The sequence below is a fragment of the Portunus trituberculatus genome, chromosome 17 (genome assembly GCF_017591435.1).
Source record: "Portunus trituberculatus isolate SZX2019 chromosome 17, ASM1759143v1, whole genome shotgun sequence".
NCBI classification, from domain to species: domain Eukaryota; kingdom Metazoa; phylum Arthropoda; class Malacostraca; order Decapoda; family Portunidae; genus Portunus; species Portunus trituberculatus.
Window position 1 is genome coordinate 32267525 of NC_059271.1, and position 20963 is coordinate 32288487.

General features: G+C 42.5%; 1 protein-coding gene and 1 long non-coding RNA gene across 6 annotated transcripts in view; one reads left to right on the forward strand and one right to left on the reverse strand.

Moving 5' to 3' along the window:
- Nucleotides 1-3627, reverse strand: part of LOC123505089 — a 6769-nt gene extending 3142 nt beyond the window's left edge. The window contains exons 1-2 of the long non-coding RNA XR_006675048.1: nucleotides 3566-3627; nucleotides 2905-3024 (exon numbers count right to left, since the gene is read on the reverse strand). This is a non-coding gene — a long non-coding RNA (uncharacterized LOC123505089). The remainder of the gene's footprint in view (nucleotides 1-2904; nucleotides 3025-3565) is intronic.
- LOC123505082 (chloride channel protein 2-like) overlaps nucleotides 1347-20963 on the forward strand; it is an 86588-nt gene continuing 66971 nt past the window's right edge. For 2 of the 5 annotated variants that reach the window (XM_045256129.1, XM_045256133.1), the window contains exons 1-2: nucleotides 1347-1727; nucleotides 10781-11609. The gene's annotated coding sequence lies outside the window, so the exon portion shown is untranslated. Of the gene's footprint in view, nucleotides 1728-3531; nucleotides 3702-5393; nucleotides 5597-10780; nucleotides 11610-20963 lie in introns of those variants that run through there. The other 3 variants (XM_045256130.1, XM_045256131.1, XM_045256132.1) reach the window with 3 other exon arrangements.

The following is a 20963-nucleotide window of genomic DNA, read 5'->3' on the forward strand; positions in this document are numbered from 1 at the left end:
CAGGAGGCTTTGAACATGAGAGACAACGCAAGAACATGAACGATGGATGCATTAGAAAATTATCCGCTGTTAAAATCGAGTCTTGTCACGGTGAGGTCCCTTTCCTATACACTGAGACACGACTTCATCCTTGACTCTCCCTTCCTCTCAATCCCTGACGCCTTCCTCTTCCTTCAAATTTGCTGCAGCACTTAAACTCCCGTCACCACCACCACCACCGCTACCACTACCACTATTATCCTCCCTCCGCCCACGCACTACTTAAGGCACGCGTCCCCTGTCTAACGTCTGTTGTTCCTTCCCACACCGCGTCAGTCTGTCTCGTGATTCCTTTAAATAACTTGTTTTGTTTTGGAGTTAAATATCACTGGTTCTAAACACATGTCTTGTTGAGTGTTTGCTTCTATTCGTGTATTTATTTACTCAGTTACTTGTTTGTTGGTTTGCTTGATACAGAATGGCTGAAATATATCCTTGATGGTTGCAGTTTCGTTTGTGTTTGTTTACGGTGACGGTAGATTGTGTACGGGAACTGAGTAAGGTGGATACACATTGAAGGTGCGTTGAGGAATGAATTAACTCACATATAGCAAACTTCAGTGGAAGGATGTAGAGTTGAAATCAATATAGACAAACCAATTCTTAACAGTAAGGTAATCACAAAGATTTTCAGGTAACTGACAGGTGTTACCATGATACAATTACGAGGTGAGAGGAGAACTCGTCCAACAGTCTAGATTTAAAATGTCACTGATATTATTGCAAGAATTTCTCCCGGCAGTTATCAAGCTCTGCAGCATCTCACAGCGATTCTAAGTTATAGTGTTATAAGGTCCACACGCGGCACCGTGAAGACCAGCGTACCTGCAAGGACAGCGACGTATAATGAATATTCTCAGTAATGATTTGAATTTGATTGCTATACATCTGTTTCCTCAAAACGTGGATATTAGTCACCGTCTCACCGATACCTTCTTTGATGTCTTATCGTAAATTTTCGAATTGTGGGATACGATCCTTTACAAACAGTGTTGACAACAACAGTTACTTATGTTACAGCCGCGCCTTGCTGAGGTGAGCCAGGTAATACTCAACGCGTGGACGAACCTTGTCTACAGTTTTTCATCGCTCTGCATAATTGCATCACCGCGTGCATCTGTGAATAATGGCAAAACATTTTTGCCTCTCATTGTCTTTGACCAGAGCTCATCCTTGTTATGTCAACCTGACGTGTTACTTTCCATTGATGACCAGTAACCTTCAGAATCTGTATATATCCCACTGGTAGCTCATGTTGATAAAAAAAAAAAAAAAAACGCTAACATGACTTCTCGTGCATCTGGCTACCAGCTAGCAGTACCCGCGCGGTGCGAGTCAGGGACGGACCTGTGTGAGTGTGTGCGCGGCGTCTCACAGCGCACCACTACAGGCCAGCGTGGCTTTATCTAGTTGACTCGGCGGGATTTTCTTACTCTCACCACGTGTTTGTAGCTCCCACGCCTGGTTATGGGCCTTCTTGAAAGAGAGCATGTGCAGAGTGGTGAATGTAGAAAAGTCTGATTGCCCTGCTAAGAGAAAAGTCAGTGCCAGTAACAAGTGGTGAGGAGATTCTTGAAAGTGAAATTTCTGTTGGAGACAAGTTAGTGTAGCGAGGCGAGCAGGCCACCGCACTGTTGACTCCGAAACGTTTCTGAAGTTGTCCGGGTGCTGTGTCAGTCATTCACTGGGTAAGTTGTGAAGTGCTGCATCATGACGCTTCAAACGCTGTCATAAGTTACTAACTCACATTTGTGTCTCCTGTTTGTTATGCTGCGTATGGAAATAGCTAAGGACGTTATTGAGCTGAACATTGAATGAAACGTTTCACATTGTTGCAAGCAGTAGTAGTAGTGGTAGATGCAATAGTAGTAGCAACAGTAGTAGTGAGTCGTTGTAATGCTAGCAGCAGTAGTAGTACAGTAGTAGCGGTAGTAGTAATAGCAGCAGCAGCAGTAGGGATAATAATAGTAGCAGCAGTAGTAGTAGTACTTGTAGTAGTAGTAGCAGCAGGAATAGTAGTAGTAGTAGTTATAGTAGCAGTAATAGAAGTAGCAGCAGCAGCAGCAATAGTACTAGTACTAGTAGTAGTAGTAGTAGTAGTAGTGGTAGCAGCAGCAGCATTATTATTAGCAGCAGCAGTAGTAGTAGTATTAGTAGAAGAAGCAGCAGCAGTAGGATTAGTAGCAGCAGCAGCAGCAGCAGCAGCAGCAGTGGTAGCAGCAGTGCAGTGGCAGTGTGTTGGCAACAAGCAACAAAGTGGCAGACAGCAGCAGTGGTGGCAGCAGCAGCAGTGGCAGTGGTGGTGCAGCAGCAGCAGCAGCAGCAGTGGCAGTGGCAGCAGCAGCAGCAGCAGCAGCAGCAGCAGCAGCAGCAGCAGCAGCAGCAGCAGCAGCAGCAGTAGTAGTAGTGGTGGTGGCAGCAGTAATAGTAGTAGTAGTAGTAGTAGTAGTAGTAGTAGTAGTAGTAGTAGTGGTAGTAGTCTTAATAGTAGCAGCAGCAGCGGTAACAGTAGCAATGGTAGTAGATAGTGACAATGTAACAGTGACACTAATAGTAACAGTTGCAGTGCAAGTGGTTGTGGTTGTAAAAGTACTTCTATCAGTAATGGCAGTAGTATTAGTAGTAGAGGGAGTTATGCAGTGGCAGCTGTTGTGGTGGTGTTGGTGTTGGTGTTCATGTCAATATTATTTGATTCTGGCACTGTTTTACCATTACCCTCGTTACATAAACAAGAACCCGCAGCTTCTTCCCATTATTCACGTACCAAGGGACTGGGAAACGAGTTGGTAGTATTCATCGGGCGGCAGCAGACTAGGGATGTATAAATCATATCTTACTTTCTAGCTCAAAGCCACAAGTCCATACCTAATGATTGCCGCCCCTGATGGACTGCTGAGATAATGAACGGCCATTACTGTGCTGGCGGCTCAGGAGACTGCGTGGCTCCCTGGTGGGCAGCTGAGGAGGTTCACTGACTCGACTTATCTGCGGAGTTTCGAATCCATCATGAACAATAGTAGTGATTGTAATTGGTTTAAGAGAATGTAGTGTAGGACAAGCAACTTTAACCCCTTCAGTACTATGACACGTTTCCATATTCTTTCTGGTTACTATTTGGTGATATTATACAGCTTCAGAAACATATGTGAGAGATTGAAATAGTGAAGACTCTGGCCATTAATCTTCTGACCTCCATAGACCCTTCCTGATGTATATGGAATAGTCTAATCATTATCAAAACTTTTCAGTACTGAAGGGGTTAATTTGACTGTCTGGTACCGTGCTAAGTCTAAAGCATTCTCTAAGTAAGTTGTATGCTCTGTGGTGACCATATCGATGCTCGGCTTTCGAGTAGGATTCCACATGCATGTAAATGACAACTCGCTGCTCAAATGGTTTCTCTATAGATGACGTGATTTTGCGGCACTGCATTGAGGATGAGCGGCACGTGGTGTGTGGAGGTGTAGAAACTCTCCTGCTGGATCTAGTTTGAGCCAAATACATTAACGAATAGAATAAAACATACCAATATTCTGCATCTGTGAGTCAGAAGTGTGTCGGTGCGTGTGTGTCCTTCACCAGGCAAGGGTTAGAAGTGTGGGGAGACAAGAAGGAAAGGAAGTGAACAACCTTGCTGGAATTACCCGCGGCAAACATTTCCGGTAAGCACTGCAGCTGCATGGGGGGCAGGCCTGTTAGACAAGTATATGTGCGTACGTAGGTATACACTGTTACCAACCAACTCATTCGTCGTTGATGGTCGTGTCCGGTTAAGCGCCATCCTTCATGCCACTACCTTTTGCCATTCATTCAAACGACGAGAGTGATTTAATGTCTCAACATATTTGCTTGCTTTACGTTTCATTTGTGTCACGCAGTCGTTCTCCTTAATTAAGCTGACTTGACGCCATAGTAAAAGGGTATTCTTAAAAGCTTTCTGTGCTGAATCATGAACCACAACATAATCAACGAAAAGACCTGTTAGTCTGATAAGCACTTACAGGAAGAATTATTGACAAAAAATAATTAGTCATTACTTCTCGCATTATGAGAATGTAAGAAATATGCTTTGCTGTGAGGTATTATTATTTATTTGTCTGTTTTTTAATGCTTGGTGTATTCGTGGGCAGGAAGCTAGTTATTATTTATTTGCCTGTTTTTAATAGTTATTAGTGTGTACGTGGACAGAAAGCTAAGGAACGTATATAACAAGGAAACACGAGGTAGATTCGATATTTCTATACACTTCATGGCATCGTGAAGTACTGTATATGGGCATCGTTTTCACCATTTGAGTGTACAGGTGTAGGTGACACGTGTGTACCTTGACGGCCAGACTGATTCACCATTTGATTGCTATTTTCTCTCTCTCTCTCTCTCTCTCTCTCTCTCTCTCTCTCTCTCTCTCTCTCTCTCTCTCTCTCTCTCTCTCTCTCTCTCTCTCTCTCTCTCTCTCTTTCTTTCTTTCTTTCTTTATTTATTTATTTATTTATCTCTCTCTCTCTCTCTCTCTCTCTCTCTCTCTCTCTCTCTCTCTCTCTCTCTCTCTCTCTCTCTCTCTCTCTCTCTCTCTCTCTCTCTCTCTCTCTTACATCGTATATATGGAATGAAGTACTGAATAGGTCTGCATCTTCTGAACGATGTGTGTGTGTGTGTGTGTGTGTGTGTGTGTGTGTGTGTGTGTGTGTGTGTGTGTGTGTGTTTCCATTTGTCGAAGAAAAGTTCTAGAACGTTATCGAAATTCGTGATAGGAGTTTAGCACGCAGTCTGACTGATCACTCCTCATACACATTGATGCTCCTCTTGTCTTGATGCAGGAATGGTCTAGTCTCTCTCTCTCTCTCTCTCTCTCTCTCTCTCTCTCTCTCTCTCTCTCTCTCTCTCTCTCTCTCTCTCTCTCTCTCTCTCTCTCTCTCTCTCCTGCCTGCTGGAGGTGACGAAACAAGCACTGGATATAAATTGTTTGCCTGAGATCAAATAATCCCATAACTTATAATCATTCATTTCTACGAACGAAATGTTGATATTTCTTCCAATAATGACCGCGTTGAGAGAGAGAGAGAGAGAGAGAGAGAGAGAGAGAGAGAGAGAGAGAGAGAGAGATGAAGTAAGTGTTGAAAGGATAATGAAAAAAAAAGGTTAAAGGAGAAAGCTTATAGGAAAATTGCAGTTAGCGGATTATGAAGACTTGCATTTTGAGTTTTTTTTTTTTTTGTGTGTAAGAGGTGAAAGTTGGCCAAGGATAACATATAATATTATAGTCTCCTTATAAATCCTATAGTTAGCCGAAATGATGGGATAAATAAATGTCGAGTGTAAATATAAAGTTTTCAATTAAAGTCTTGCATTTGTAGATCGTGGCGCTGTGCTGCATGAAACACGGCGAGGTTGCAGTGAGTGGTCACGATAACTGTGAGAATTCGAGGGAGTTAATGAGATCTCTTTAGAAAATCCGGTCTCGTGTGCACCTTGGCAAGATTACGTCACATCCCGTCCGTCCATCACCACAGCGTCCACACACCGTGGCCTCAGCTCAGCGGGGGAAACTGCGTGCTTGGTGAGGGGGTGGTGGTGGAGAGGTGTGCTTGGTACGTGTGGAGAGAGGGGATTAAGGCAGTCTGTTTATATTATCGTTCCTGAGGTGATGGATACTAATATGCACACACACACACACACACACACACACACACACACACACACACACACACACACACACACACACACACACACACACGGCCCGGTAGCTCAGTGGTTAGAGCGCTGGCTTCACAAGCCAGAGGACCGGGGTTCGATTCCCCGGCCAGGTGGAGATATTTGGGTGTCTCCTTTCACGTGTAGCCCCTGTTCACCTAGCAGTGAGTAGGTACGGGATGTAAATCGAGGAGTTGTGACCTTGTTGTCCCGGTGTGTGGTGTGTGCCTGGTCTCAGGCCTATCCGAAGATCGGAAATAATGAGCTCAGAGCTCGTTCCGTAGGGTAACGTCTGGCTGTCTCGTCAGAGACTGCAGCAGATCAAACAGTGAAACACACACACACACACACACACACACACACACACACACACACACACACACACACACACACACACACACACACACACACACACCCTCCCTCCCTCCTCTCTCTCTCTCTCTCTCTCTCTCTCTCTCTCTCTCTCTCTCTCTCTCTCTCTCTCTCTCTCTCTCTCTCTCTCTCTCTCTCTTAATCATTATCAGCATCGTACCAAGTAGTTTTATTTCCCGATGCACAAGTGTTCAGAATATTGAATAATTACTTACACAATATAACAAAAGTGTCTACCAGATTGGGTTAAAGATTTTTTCCTTCATCTATAACATTCACACCTTCACTTAAAAACCCTGAAAACGGGAAGAATTAGAATACAAGATTAGAGATACGATACCCTTTTTATGAAGACGTATGAAGATAGGAAACTTTCTTTTTTTTACTTTACTAGAGAAAGGTGACTTTGTGTCGTGACGTTTTACTCTGTACTTTAAGGCCCGTATTCAGAAACGCTTCGTTCTCTCACCACGACTATTTTTCAAGACCACTGAGATGATTAGCGGGGTTTTCAAGAGTGCTTCTACAGTTGATAGTCTAGAAATCTTGTTACTTTACTTCTAGAACCGTAAAAAAGCACCGTAAAAACTCGTGTTAACGTAAATAACGCCTTTGAAATAGTGGAGGTGAAGCAGCCCTTGGCCCATATTCTGAAACACTTTACTCTCTCACCATCACTACTTTCCAAAGGCTCCACTTGAAGGGCCTCATGCTTTAAGAGTATTTTTTACAGTCTGGTGATGGATTGGCAAGACTTCGAGATTATTAAAAGGAAAAACTGTCTTGAAAACGTGGTTCGTTGTCTCTGTGGCCTTGGAAAATTGTCGTGGTGAGAAGGGAAGGTGTTTCCGAATACGGGCGTACTTCCTCGCACCACCTCGGCCTTGACACCATTCCCAGTTTCATTGCTATCATTTGGACAGCTAAGGTGCCTCAAATTGTAGTACTGGTCTGTGTCACTTTGCATACAACTCGTCTTGGTCTTCCGCTACTGGTCTTACCTGGCATCAACGGAGACTCTTGGGCACTCCTTCGGGTTTACGTTTTGCTTGTGGTCAGTCTCTCTCTCTCTCTCTCTCTCTCTCTCTCTCTCTCTCTCTCTCTCTCTCTCTCTCTCTCTCTCTCTCTCTCTCTCTCTCTCTCTCTCTCTCTCTCTCTCTCTCTCTCTCTCTCTCTCTCTCTCTCTCTCTCTCTCTCTCTCTCTCTCTCTCTCTCTCTCTCTCTCTCTCTCTCTCTCTCTCTCTCTCTCTCTCTCTCTCTGCATATATTTTTGTTCGTGTTTCTTCCTCTGTTGTCTGTGTGTATTCATTTCTCATAGCCAAACTTGACTCGTATGTTGTCATCTGATATTCACTTTTGTTTATTTTCACAAGTGCCGCCGCGTTGCTTCTTCACATTTCTCGCGTTTAACTTCATTCCGTCTTTTGCTTCCATACTTCTATCTTACAGGGTATTGAGAGGTGTTTCTTAGGTGCTTTTTTTCTTACCCTTCTCTTTGTTTTATTTATTTTTTTTTTTTTTAAGTGTTCTCTCTTCCATTCTTTGTTGTAAATTACGTACGTGTGTATTTGTGAGGCATCTGATTATAAACTTTAATCAATATATCTTCCTCTTGTTGATCACTTCAGTACTGGGGCATAGTTTTATCTTGAGTTCTGGGTATGATTGGGCGATTTTATTTGCATTAGGAAGGGTCTATGGAGGTCAGAAGATTAATGAGCGGAATATTCATTGTTTTAATCCCTCTCATTTGTTTCTTAAGTTGTATAACTCCTTCAATACTGAGTCGCAATTTTTACTTTGATTTTAAGGTATGATTAGACGATTTTATATGCATTACGAAGGGTCTATGGAAGTCAGAAGATTAATGGTCAGAGTATTCACTATTTTAATCCCCCCACATTTATTTCTTAAGCTGTAAAAGATCGCCAAATAGTAAGTAGAATGGATATGAAAAAGGCGTCATGCATGGTACTGAAGAGGTTAATAATTGTGCTGTCTTCAATCCACTCTACTCAAACTTTACAATATAACTTTATAAAAACTTTAAAATCAACTTCGTCAAGGAAATATTTATCCATTGAAAGTCTGTTCCCTCGCACTACACTTCTCTTTTGGCTTGGTTACTGAGATGGCTCTTACCATTTCCGTGTGCCACTTGTACGTACTCACTGACAATCGATAAATATGTTCCACTTCAGCGCTGCACCGGCGGTCACCACTCGTGCGCCCGGTCACCGCCTCGCCAAGTGGTGTTGGGTGGCGGTGCTTCATTGCTTACTCTCCTTACAAATAGTGATCCTCTACATGCTCAACTGCTGAACGTCCATTAATCTGGCAAGATGCATATATTTGTAACTAATTCAAAGCTTCATTATTGCTGGAGGAAGTTTCGTTGTTTGATTCTTAACCCCATCAGTACCATGACACGTTTTCATATTTATTCCGCTTACTGTTTAGTGATCTTATACAGCTTCAGAAACTTATGTGGAGATTAAAACAGTGAAGACTCTGGCCATTAAACTTCTGATCTCCATAGACCCTTCCTAATGCAAATAAAATCATCTAATCATACACAGAACTCAAACTCAAGGTAAAAAAGCGTAAAAGTATTGAAGAGGCTAAATAAATGGCTCAATTGAATCAGTTATCAGTTTTTGGCTAGTACTTGATTAACTATAAAGTAGGAATCACCCACTGTATGGGTTTAGTTAGTCGCGACACCTTTGAGATGGTTTGGCCACCTGGAGAGAAGTGGAGATAGCGAGAGAGATTACAGCGATATGCAGGAGTGAGGTAAATGTTATCGGTGAATGAAGACTGACCTTGTTAAATGAGAGGTTAGGGGCTTGGATTAGAGAGAGAGAGAGAGAGAGAGAGAGAGAGAGAGAGAGAGAGAGAGAGAGAGAGAGAGATTTATGCTGATGTACACTTAAATTCAAATTATATAACATTGGAACTTAATTTTGTTTTATCCGTTCAGAGGAAAGATTGAAGAATGGTCACCTTGCTATAGTGAATGAGTTATATTTTGCCTTAGTGTCTCATGAAGTGCGAAAAATGAAACTGTGCCCTTACAAAAATTTAACCCGACGTAGTAAGACTGTAAGCAACGAAATTAAACACAGAATCAAGAAAAAAAAGGAGGAAAAAAGGAAGGTAGCAGGAAATTTGATGCATTGGGGTACTCGATGTTACGTGAAAACCAATTAGAATATGCTAAAATTAATCCAAAGACTGTTTGGTGAATGTTAGTACGTAGAAGCAGCCTGTCTCCTGTCTATAGTGAATTGGTTATATTTTGTCTTAGTGTTCTTATAAAGTGCGAAAAATGATACTGTGCCCTTACAAATATTAACCCGACGTAAGATTATTTAGTGAATGTCAGTCTTTAGAAGCAGCCTGTCTCGTGTCTCCCGTCTCCTGTCTCATGTCTCGTGTCTGCCGTGGCCTTGGTTATGCCCGTCGCCTGCGTACCTCTCTACTATGTACATACACACATGCATATATGTAGCATAACCCTTTTGTGGGGTGACCTCTACCATACTTTATTTGATGATAGGAAAGACGTTCACTTTTCTTCACTCTACTTAGCCCTGAATTCAAATTTTAAGTTCTGTTGGGTTGGCATCACTTTGTCTTGTTTTTGGTATTTACTTGCTTTGTATCCGTTGAGTTTCGCGTAGTTTGTGCCGCTGGCCTCGGTGTTTGGCAAGATTTGGAAGTGTACCCAACCGGCGATAAGCATTGACGGCTGGTGAGAGTCCTGCGTTCTCTTTCTACCTGCCTCTTGTCTATGTACGTACAGTCCATCTCGCTTTCCTGTTGTTGGGATTCACGTGAGGCAGCGCGAGACTTGTGACCAGAAAGCTTAGTGTTTGTGTTTTTGACGTGATATTTATTCATTGCCATTCGTTGCTGTTCTCTTATTCTGTCTGGATTCATTCGAGGCGGCCGTGAAAAGGACGTGTTCGCCTAACCTGGATTCTGCTATCGGTTCTGAGCAGCGGGTGACGCACGGTGGGATAGCGTCCTGTGCTGCCAGTGATCCGGCCCAGAGGAGTCTGATTCTTAATATCGCGGGTCAAGTGGGTTTAGAGTGGTTAGTGTGGAAATGGTTTACTACCGTCTTGGAATGCGCCTTTATCATGCCACTTCTTAGATAAGCATCACATATATTGTTGTTATTAGTGGGTCGTCCACTACACATACAGATAAGGATGGTGCCCGCTTCTAAGATAAGGTGCAGACAGCACGCTCCGGCTGTTTGACTGAGCTGCTTGCTGTTGCTGATACTCTGTTGATAATTTTTTTGTCTCCTGTGCATTAACTCCGTGTTGTCCTTCCTGCTGGCACGCATGTTTACCATTCCATCACGGCCGACCGCCACTTGCCGATACAGATTTCAATGCTTCCGGAAAACATTAGATATAGAGATAAACAGTACAGAATATCATTGCTTGGGACAGTAGATTGAAAATAACATAATGTGCATGAAATAAGAAACCTTCCCAATTTGAATCTACACTCTATATTCTGCATATTTATATAACTTGTTTTCGCAAGCAGTGTATACTCTTGTTCGTTTGAAGAAGGAAGCAAAGATAGATGAAGTTAATCAAGCTATGATAATACGAGTATATATTGTAAAACCTCATGTGATCTGTTTTCTCTCCAGGTGACACCAGTAACAAAGCACCGGCAAGACTGAGACGTGTGGGGCTGTGCTGCACGTCTCGCCACCACGGTGCTGGCCACCTGAAGGAGGGACTACTTACATTTAATCAGTTAAAGCGTTCACCATTCCTGTGCTGGCTGACTTTGTGATAATAACAGATAATGAGATAAGCAGAGCCTGATAGCCACAGTCTTGAGCTATGAAGCGACCCTTCAGTCAGTGGCCGCAACTTGCAAAGCGATGACGAAGTAGCTTTCCTAGCAAGGAAAACTGAACGATTTGATACTGGTGGTGAGAGGACTCAGCTGAGTCAGTATTGTAAAGAGTGAGTAGTGTGTGACAGCAGCGGAAGCGGTGACGAGGAGAGCAGATAACAACAGTTTTGGTGCGGCGCTGTTGCACTCTGCGTGTGTGTGTGAAGACTATTTGTGTATTCTTAATGTTAGGAAATGTATGGAGTGGGAGAGTGAACTTGAGACACATATCAGACACACGTGACCAACTTGACTCAAGGGATTGTTTGACGCCGCAGTGCTGGCTTGACAACGAATCTGTGATAGTGTTCCTGTGATATTGAAAAAAAAAAAAAAAAAGAAAACAAAAAACAAAAAAACAAAACTGGTAAGGTAATTTCACAACAGCACACCCAGCAGAGGAACATTGCTCTGTCTATTGAGTGCATTACATAGACTTGCTTAGTGCTCCACCGCCCAACACAGAGCCAGGATGTCTGTCAGGTGGAAGATCCTCCCGGCTGAACGAGGAGGAGGACGAGGAGGATGACCCCGACATTGACACATACTGCAGGAGGGAGTACCAGCAGACTTTGGTGAGTAAGGCATTTCTCATAATTTTGTTTATGACCAAATACCTTTGATGTGCATTCTCTTATCTATATTTCAGTTGCTGGTGTTGTTGCTGTTTTTTTTGTTTTGTTGTTATTGTTCTGTTTTTTTATTTATAATTTTCATATATACTTTTTCACCGAGAACAATCCTGAAAATATTTACCATATGCAGTCATTTTCATTAAGGAAGTTAGCTTGATAGATAGATGTGTCCCTTGGCTCTGTATCTGAGGAACAACACCACTCACCAGAAGTGTTAAAGGATGAGAATAGTGGCTGGTATGGCTAACGGGTGCCCTGTTGTGGTAGGTCAGTACCTGTTTTGCTATTAATGGAAGTTGGACAAGCCTTGTTGGCAGCGTGAATTGAACATTTGTGGCGCCGATGTCCATTTATTCCCGATGGTTAGGTTGCGTTATCGAATTCAGTGATTTGCGTAGTTCTTATTTGATGACGTAAGAATTATGCAAGTGGAGACATAGGATGTTAATACCTTCAGTACCATGATGCATTTTCATATCAACTCTGCTTACTATCTGGGGATTTTATACAGCTTCAGAAACTTGTGTGAGAATTAAAATAGTGAAGACTCTGGCCATCAATCTTCTAACCTCCATAGATCCTTCGTAATGTAAATAAAATGATCTAATCACACCCAAAGCTGATTGCAAAAAATATGTCCCAGTACTGAAGGGGTTAATGATATCACGAGCTAGTACTAACGAGCAGAATAGGTCATCATCGCCATCATCAGGTTGTATATGAATTCAACGCAGGACAAAGGTCTGGCAGCCTTCGTTCAGATCTACCGGCTGTGTGGGTATTGCTAGGGTGTGTAGGTCAGGGTCGCAGGTTAAGCCGACACCGTGCCAGACCGACCAAGGGCGTTTTAGCGGCTGAGCACATTTGGTGTGATTGCTCTCAGTGGACCTGCCATGTATGTTGTCTGTGTCTGTTTTTAGCTCCAATGGCCACTGGAATACATAAGTCACCTCCCCGTGGCAAGGTTGTGTTCCACTGAAGAAAGAGCTGAATGGATAGTAGGGCACAAACTGGTTGTGTATGTAGAGGGCATGTTGGTGGCCGTGATGTGTGTGGCAGCAGACGAGGAGCCATAGGAAATGGGAGAGTCTTGAAGTGCTTGTTAGTGGTAGGAGCCATAACCAATATCCCAAGGTCATAAAGGAGATGATTACAGGCTGACCGCGAGAATTGGTATATAATTCATAGAACATGTCCATCATATTTATGTTTTAAACTCATGATGCAAAATAAAAGTATGTCACAAACGGGAGCGTTATGCATAAGTTAGTCGCGTAGCACTGAACACATCAAGAAGTCAGAATATAACAACCCTCCAGGAATGTTAAAGACCTAAAGCCAATTTGTAAGTTTAAAAAAAAGTGGTTTAGATAAATGGCGCACCCAGACCTGCCACTCACTTGACCCTTCACAAATCAGAGTGAAATGCTTGGCGCGGCGGTGAAGCAACTCTAACCCGCGACGTCACCATCCCCAGTGTGCACAATATACGAGGAACTGGTTATTCTGAAACACTGAAATGCAAAGAACATAAAGTATCCTTCCATTATTTACTTATTTGCCTTTCTATTAGTGCACAAATGCTGCTCCACGCTGGTTAGAGAGGCCCAGGCTGAGATGGGATAATGATAAAGGTTTTTAAGTGGCAGACCTTGTTGAGAGGGCATCTGATAGAGTATTGAGTGCTGTAATCCCTTCAATACTGGGACAGATTTTTACCTTGAGGTTTGTGTACGATTATACCATTTTTTGACATTAGGAAGGATCTATGGGGGTCAGATGATTAATACCCACAGTCTTCAATATTTCAATCCCTACATAAAATTGTGAGTATAAATTCACCAAATATTAAGCAGAATGAATTTGGAAACGCGTCATGGTACTCAAGGGGTTAGAGGCCATAAAGGGTGATGTAAACAAGATTCTTAGGGTTAATAAAACAAGGTAGTACTAAAGATAACGGCTTCAAGTTTGATAAGTTCAATTTTTACAAGAGACTGGAAGAAATTGGTTGTCAAATATAGAAGTGAAGACGACTGGAATAGCCTAAGTCATCTTGTGGTTAGTACCGAGTGACTGGCTTTAAAAGAGTAGCAGATGAATTAATGAATAAGGATGATAGGTGGATTGAAGTATGGATGTATCATAATAATAGGTAGGTTTTTAGGTAAGGATGTATCATAGTAATAGGTGTATCATGATAATAGGTAAGGGTGCATCATAATATTAGATAAGAGATTTAGGTAAGGATGTATCATAATAATAGGTAAAGGATTTATCATACAGGAATTTAAGTAAGGGTGTATCATAAGAAGGATTTATTTATTACCAACAAAAACGTGAAGAAAACGGCCATTGGTAGAAATATCAATGTAGGTGTGTGGAATGGGAGGCTTACACACTAGCTGTCCCCTCGCATACTTTTTCCTTATCATTATTGGTGTTGCCCTGTATTTGCCGCCCCGCCGCGCCGCCCTGGAGTCTGTATAGGTGTGCCCCTGGCCGAATGGGTTATAGGGTCAGGGAGACGCTGAGGCGACCTAGAGAATCAACTTGTCAATCTCTCCACTTCATGTATAATTGAGAATGGTGGATGGTAACACACTCACACACACACACACACACACACACACACACACACACACACACACACACACACACACACACACATACACATACAGAGAGAGAGAGAGAGAGAGAGAGAGAGAGAGAGAGAGAGAGAGAGAGAGAGAGAGAGAAAGGTCAGCTACCGAACAACGAGCATAGATACTTGTCCGGACACTGATAACGTGTGTGTGTGTGTGTGTGTGTGTGTGTGTGTGTGTGTGTGTGTGTGTGTGTGTGTTTGCTTCTCTTGTGTTATATAAATGTTGATATTGTCTTTTATGTTTTCGTAACTAGAGAGAGAGAGAGAGAGAGAGAGAGAGAGAGAGAGAGAGAGAGAGAGAGATTATCACAGTCACACGTTCATCTTCAACACACCGCACACTGCAGACATATTTAGTACCTGCCGTATACCACACTCTGTATGGGTCACCTCACGCTGGTGGACACTCGGGGGAACATCAGACAGAAGAGTGAACCACTGCACTCCGTATTCAGAAACGCTTTACCCTCTCACCACGACTATTTTCCAAGGCCACAGGGATGATTAGCAGAGTTTTCAATAGTTTTTCTCCAGTTAATGGTATAGAAAACTTGTCAATCTGCCTCTAGAACCTTAAAAAAAAACTTAAAAACTCGTATAAGTATGAATAAAGCCTTTTTGAAATGTTCGAGAATACGAGCGAAGGAGACGAAAGAGAGAGTGGAGAGCGTTGCCGCCGTAGCCACTCAGCCCTGCCCTTTGTTGCTTGTGGCCTCAGTTACGCAAAACATCGCCAGGTTCTGAAATGACACCGCTTGAGGCTATTCCTGCCGGGGACGTGAGGCGCTGGGTGGTCGCTCTTTTGGCTCGTATTCTGTGCTTCACCTCCACTATTTCAAAAGGCTTTATTTAAGTTTACACGAGTTTTTAAAGGTGTTCTTACGGTTCTAGAGGCAGATTGACAAGATTTCTACATTATTAACTGGAGAAACACTTGAAAATCCTGCTAGTCATCTCTGTGGTGAAAAAGCAAAGCGTTTCAGAATACGGACCTTTACACCAAGCTCGAGTGCTGGAGGACGCCACACTGACGCCTTGGCCTGGTTGCGAGGAACATGTTATGAATTTTCAGGATGCCGGGATACTGGTGTACTGAGCTACGATTTGGCACATCTTTCTTAACCCCTTCAATACTGGGACACATTTTTAGCCTGAGATTTGTGTACGATTAGACTATTTTATTGACATTAGCTAGGATCTATGGAGGTTAGAGGATTAATATTTAGTCTTTGCTATTCGAATCCCCAACGTGAGTTTCTGAGGTTGTATGAAATCACAAAAGAGTAAGCAGAATAAATGTAGAAACGCGTCATGTTGCTCAAGGTGTTAATTACCAACCACTCTGGACCGTAATATCGTGTTTTACGGCCACCTCCAATCATTGTACTGGTCTGAAATTGCTAACTGTATTCTTTTTATCCATTTTTCCGATGCTTATAAAAATTGTGTTAATTTATGTTCAGTGAATCGATGCATTTCTCGGTGAAAGGCTTAAATCTTTGCATCGTCTAGGTAGATATAAGAAAGATGTCGAGTTCTTGGTTTTATAGTGTATGTTATTAACCCCTTCAGTACTGTGACGCGTTTCCATATTCACTGTGCTTACTATTTGGTGATTTTATACAGCTTTAGAAACTTATGCGGAGGATTAAAATAGTGAAGTCTTTGGCCATAAATCTTCTGACCTCCATAGACCCTTCGTAATGCCAATAAAATGGTCTAATCGAGCACAAATCTCAAGGTAAAAAAGTCTCCCAGTATTGAAGTGGGTTAAACGTGCATGTACACGTATGTGAAGGTAAAGAGGAAGCAGAGTGGTAGCTGTTGAAGTGGCGGTGGCTGTGGCGAAGGGTAGTGTGATGATGATGTATTTATGCTGTACAAGGAGTTCATTGTTAAGAATCCGGAGCTATGGGTTGTATCGTGGAATATATTACCACATGTTTTATAGGAAAGACAGCGGAGGAGTGTTGTGTTGGATGTCGTAACGGTGTATTTACCCCGTTTCGTGAGTTCATTGTTAAAAGTAGGACAAGATACTGCTTTCATGATAAAGGATGCTCACAACAGTTGTCATTCTTCCTGTGCCACCGTTCTTCTAAACCTCTAGTGGACTTGATGAAGATTAGATTACGTGTCATGTCTTTTTTTATGGCTACGACTTGGAAATGAAACCTGTCGCTGGGAAAATGTTGACACTCATTATTGTAGTTTTTGCGTGGCAGAGACAATGGTCCGTATTCACAAGCGCTTTGCTCTTTCACCACGACTATTTTTCAAGACCACAAAGATGATTAGCGGGGTTTTCAAGAGAGTTTCTCCAGTTAGTAATGTAGAAATCTTGTCATTCTGCCTCTAGAACTGTAAAAACACCTTAAAAGACTCGTGTAAACTTAAATAAACCTTCTTGAAATAGAGGAGGTGAAGTGTTTCTCCAGCTAATAATGTAGAAATCTTGTCAATTTGCCTCTAGAACAGTAAAAACATCTTCAAAATCTCGTGTAAACTTGAATAAAACCTCTTGAAATAGTGGAGGTGAAACATAGAAGTGTTGAGAATACGAGCCAATGAATTCACGAGTGTGCACACGAGTGGTTGCGGTGACATGGCTCAAGGCTTGTGGATTTTTGGTTACCCAGATAGCCAGGGAATGTGGACCCTTGCTGCGAGGAACCGCTAATGGTGAACCTCGCACCATAACACCCTCAGCACCATGACGCGTTTCCATATTCAATCTGTTTACTATTTGGTGATTTTACACAGCCTCAGAAACTTATGTCGGGGATTAAGATTGTGAGGACTGTGGCCACTGATCTTCTAACCTCCATAAACTCTTCCTATTGTCAGTAAAATGGTCTTATTGTACATAAATCTCAAGGTAAAAATGTGTCCCAGTATTCAAGAGGTTAAAAGAGATAAGCAAGCTAACTATTTTATGTCTCTATTTGATTTTTATCCTTTTTCCTGTCTCTCTGTCTGTTTCTGTATCCATCATTTCATCTGTCTGTCTGTCTGTCTGTCTATTTCTCTGCCTGAATGTTTGGCAACCTGTCTAGGGAATTATCTACATCTCTCTCTCTCTCTCTCTCTCTCTCTCTCTCTCTCTCTCTCTCTCTCTCTCTCTCTCTCTCTCTCTCTCTCTCTCTCTCTCTCTCTCTCTCTCTCTATTTATTTTTGTCTATGTATTTAACTGTAGGGATCTGTCTGTCTGTCTGTCTGTCTGTCTGTCTGTCTGTATGTATGTAATTGCTCCTGTATTTCATATTTTTTTGTTGTGTTTGGTATCTTTGATTAGGTTTGTGTTGTGTATTTTTTTTCTACCCTTCTCCTCCTCAACCACCACCACCACCTCCTCCTCCTCCTCCTCCTCCTCCTCCTCCTCCTCCTCCTCCTCCTCCTCCTCCTCCTCCTCCTCCTCCCTTAAAATGAATAGGTGTACAGCAGCAGTAGTTTGTCCAGTTTTTACCTTCCCTGACCTCTCGGTGGCCATCTCAGCTGTTCCCTGCCTGCCTTCGCACACCCGAGCCTCCTCTTCCTCTCCCACCTTGAATTCGTCCTCCTCCTCCTCCTCCTCCTCCTCCTCCTCCTCCTCCTCCTCCTCCTCCTCCTCCTCCTCTTCCTCCTCCTCCTCCTCAGCATCTTCCGGCTTTGAATTAATTAGCCAAAAATCGCTGGTGATAACTCTCGGGGGTGTTTACATGATCATTTTTTTTGCTTCTCGTAATGTTTTTGTTTTTTCTTCCGGCGTTTATTGATGTTTATTTATTTAGTTAAGGAGTTGTGTTAGGTGTGGTGAGGTGAGGTGAGGTTAGGTTTGGTTAGGTTAAGGTAGGTGAGGTAAGGTGAGGTTAGGTTAGGTTAGGTGAGATGAGGTTAGGTTAGGTTAGGTGAGGTGAGGTTAAATTAGCTTAGAGTGATTGAACGAGCTGCTTATAGTCCTTTTTATGCGTTGAAGTTAGGTGAGGTTAGGCAAGGTTAGGTTACGTTAGGTTGCCTTAGATTGCGTTTCATTTCGTTAGATTAGGTTAGGTTAGGTCAGGTTACGTCAGGTCAGGTTAGGTTAGGTCAGGTCAGGTCAGATTAGATTAGCTTAGGTTAGGTTAGGTTAGCAAGTGACAGAGTAAGTTAGATCAGGTTAAGGTTATGTTAGGTTAGGTTAGGTTAGATTAGGTTAGCAAGTGACAGTGAGTTAGATCAAGTTAAAGTTAAGGTTAGGTTAGCAAGTGACTGAGTGAGTTAGTTAGGTCAGGTTAGGTTAGGTTAGCGAGTGATTGAGTGAGTTATTAATAGTCTTGTTTATGCGTGTTGCGGAGACAGGCGAGGAATTTTCCTGGCCAGAGCTTGTTGTGTTTGTGATACGCGTGGCAGTGTGTGACCTAATTATAAGCCGCTGTGATAGGGACACTGAACAGCCGCTTATCAGAGGGACACTTGATACTCTCTCTCTCTCTCTCTCTCTCTCTCTCTCTCTCTCTCTCTCTCTCCCCGTCAGAAAACACTTAACAATAAAATTTGTGCCGCGGCTCCTCAAGGCTGCTTCCACCATTGAAAGGGGCGTGTGGAGGTGCGAGGTGCGGTGTGCGGTGGGCGGGGGGCGTGGGAGGGGCGGGGATGGTGTTGGTGGTGGTGACAGCAGCGCACCTCGTCTGCTGCCGTCGCCAGAGCTGTTAAAGGCAAGCCAGGCGCGGTGAGCACAGTGTCTCGGCTATTGCATGATTGGGTCTGTGTTAGTGAGTTAGTATGAGCTGTGTTCGTCGATAGAGTGTGGAGTTACTGTCTCTTGATGTTGCTTTCTTGTACGTATGTATATTCTCTCTCTCTCTCTCTCTCTCTCTCTCTCTCTCTCTCTCTCTCTCTCTCTCTCTCTCTCTCTCTCTCTTTTTCTCTCGCGTTCTTTCTCGCGTTCTCTCTCTCTCTCTCTCTCTCTCTCTCTCTCTCTCTCTCTCTCTCTCTCTCTCTCTCTCTCTCTCTCTCTCTCTCTCTCGTGTGTGTGTGTGTGTACCTATGCCGTTAGGTACTAGGTAATTTGCATCATACGGTACCTGGTCATTACTTTCCGCATATGCATCGTTACGGAACCCAACAAGTGAGGCGGTAAAGGCTCCCTCCCTGCCCGCCGTTCCCTCCCACAACTTGCCGCCAGGGGAGACAGGTTACACGGGATTGATTCATGAGGAGCAGTAAAGAAGGATTGGTATAAAAATAGAAACATTAATAAAGAGTGTGATTTTTTGTTTTCCTAAAAAGATAATTTGTGCATTTTTATCTATTCATATATTTGTAAGGGAACTGGAAACTAAGTGGGCCTTTTTTTTTCATTTTTGTTGCCCTTGGCCAGTTGCTCGTCCTGCATAAAAAAATATAAATTGGTTATTTTAAAGTTTTATATTGAATTTTTATACTATTTTTTTTATCAATAAAGAAAAATGGTAAGAAATGTCATCAGAAGTTTTCTTTTAAAATTACAGATAATTACATTATAAAAAAAAGTAGAATAAACCATAAAAAAAGTAAATATCAAAGGTAAATTTTGAGGGAAAAAATATTGCTGTTAAAAGTTATCGTCAAATATTGCAGATGATAAAATGATGAGAAGTTGAAGAATATTGACACAGAAAGTGTAGCTATGCCAACATAGGGAATAGGTTTTCTCTTTAGTGGCTTGTTTTATTTAGTTTTTCATCATGTTAAATGTTTTTTTCTTCGCATCTTTCCTAAGAGTTCAAATTGAAATTTTTAATTTATATATCCATTAGTTATTCCTTCAAAAGAAGAATGACCTTACATCGGTAGCTCAAATTATAAAAGTATTCATAATATCGTGGTAGCTCTGGTTGTACCACAAAGTCTTTTCCTCCCTCCATGCCTGTTTACCTTTTGTGTGTCGAGAATGCCACCATTCTTTTCCGTCTTCCTCTGCGATATCCTATGTGCTACCTGGTTCTCTGAGCAACACATCTAGGTCACCTTCACTGGCTGGTGTTCTAACACTATACGTGCCAAGGTCAGAGTTTTATAGGTGGCCTGTCTGAACCCATGGATTCTAAGCATCACTTGTTCTGGAGCAGGTCTGACCGGCGTCCCTGCCAGTGGTCCAGTGCGGATAGGGAGTGGGCCCATCTCATAATGAGATGGTGTAAGGCATCATGGTTAATGTGGCCAGTCTGATGCCGTACCGCGCTGTGTCAGGGTGGTGTTGAGGGGAACACATTGAGTATGATTGCTGTAAACGGACCTGTTGACTGTAGCTACGCTCATTTAGTTTAGTTTCTTTGATAGTTTCAATACAGAACCCTTTTTACCAATAAAATGTAGTGTTTCACTGAAAATGGTACATATAGACTACAAGAAAACCTTATCCATTTGGAAGAAATTACAAGAAAACTTGGTTGGCTAAAGCAGCTAAGGACTTGTTAATCTAGTTTTATAGCAAATTAGGTGTTATATGCAAGAACATAAAGGACATCAATAACACTGGAAGGAGATTGCTCAAAATCAACGACATTTTTTTTTTTACTTGGGACTGATACTGACGACAAGACACAAACTTAGGGAAGACATTTACAAACCATACGTAATCGCGTGCTGAGAGGATCCTGTTCTGCTCACCGAAACGCAAGGGTCGCACTGACACCCGATGACCGGAA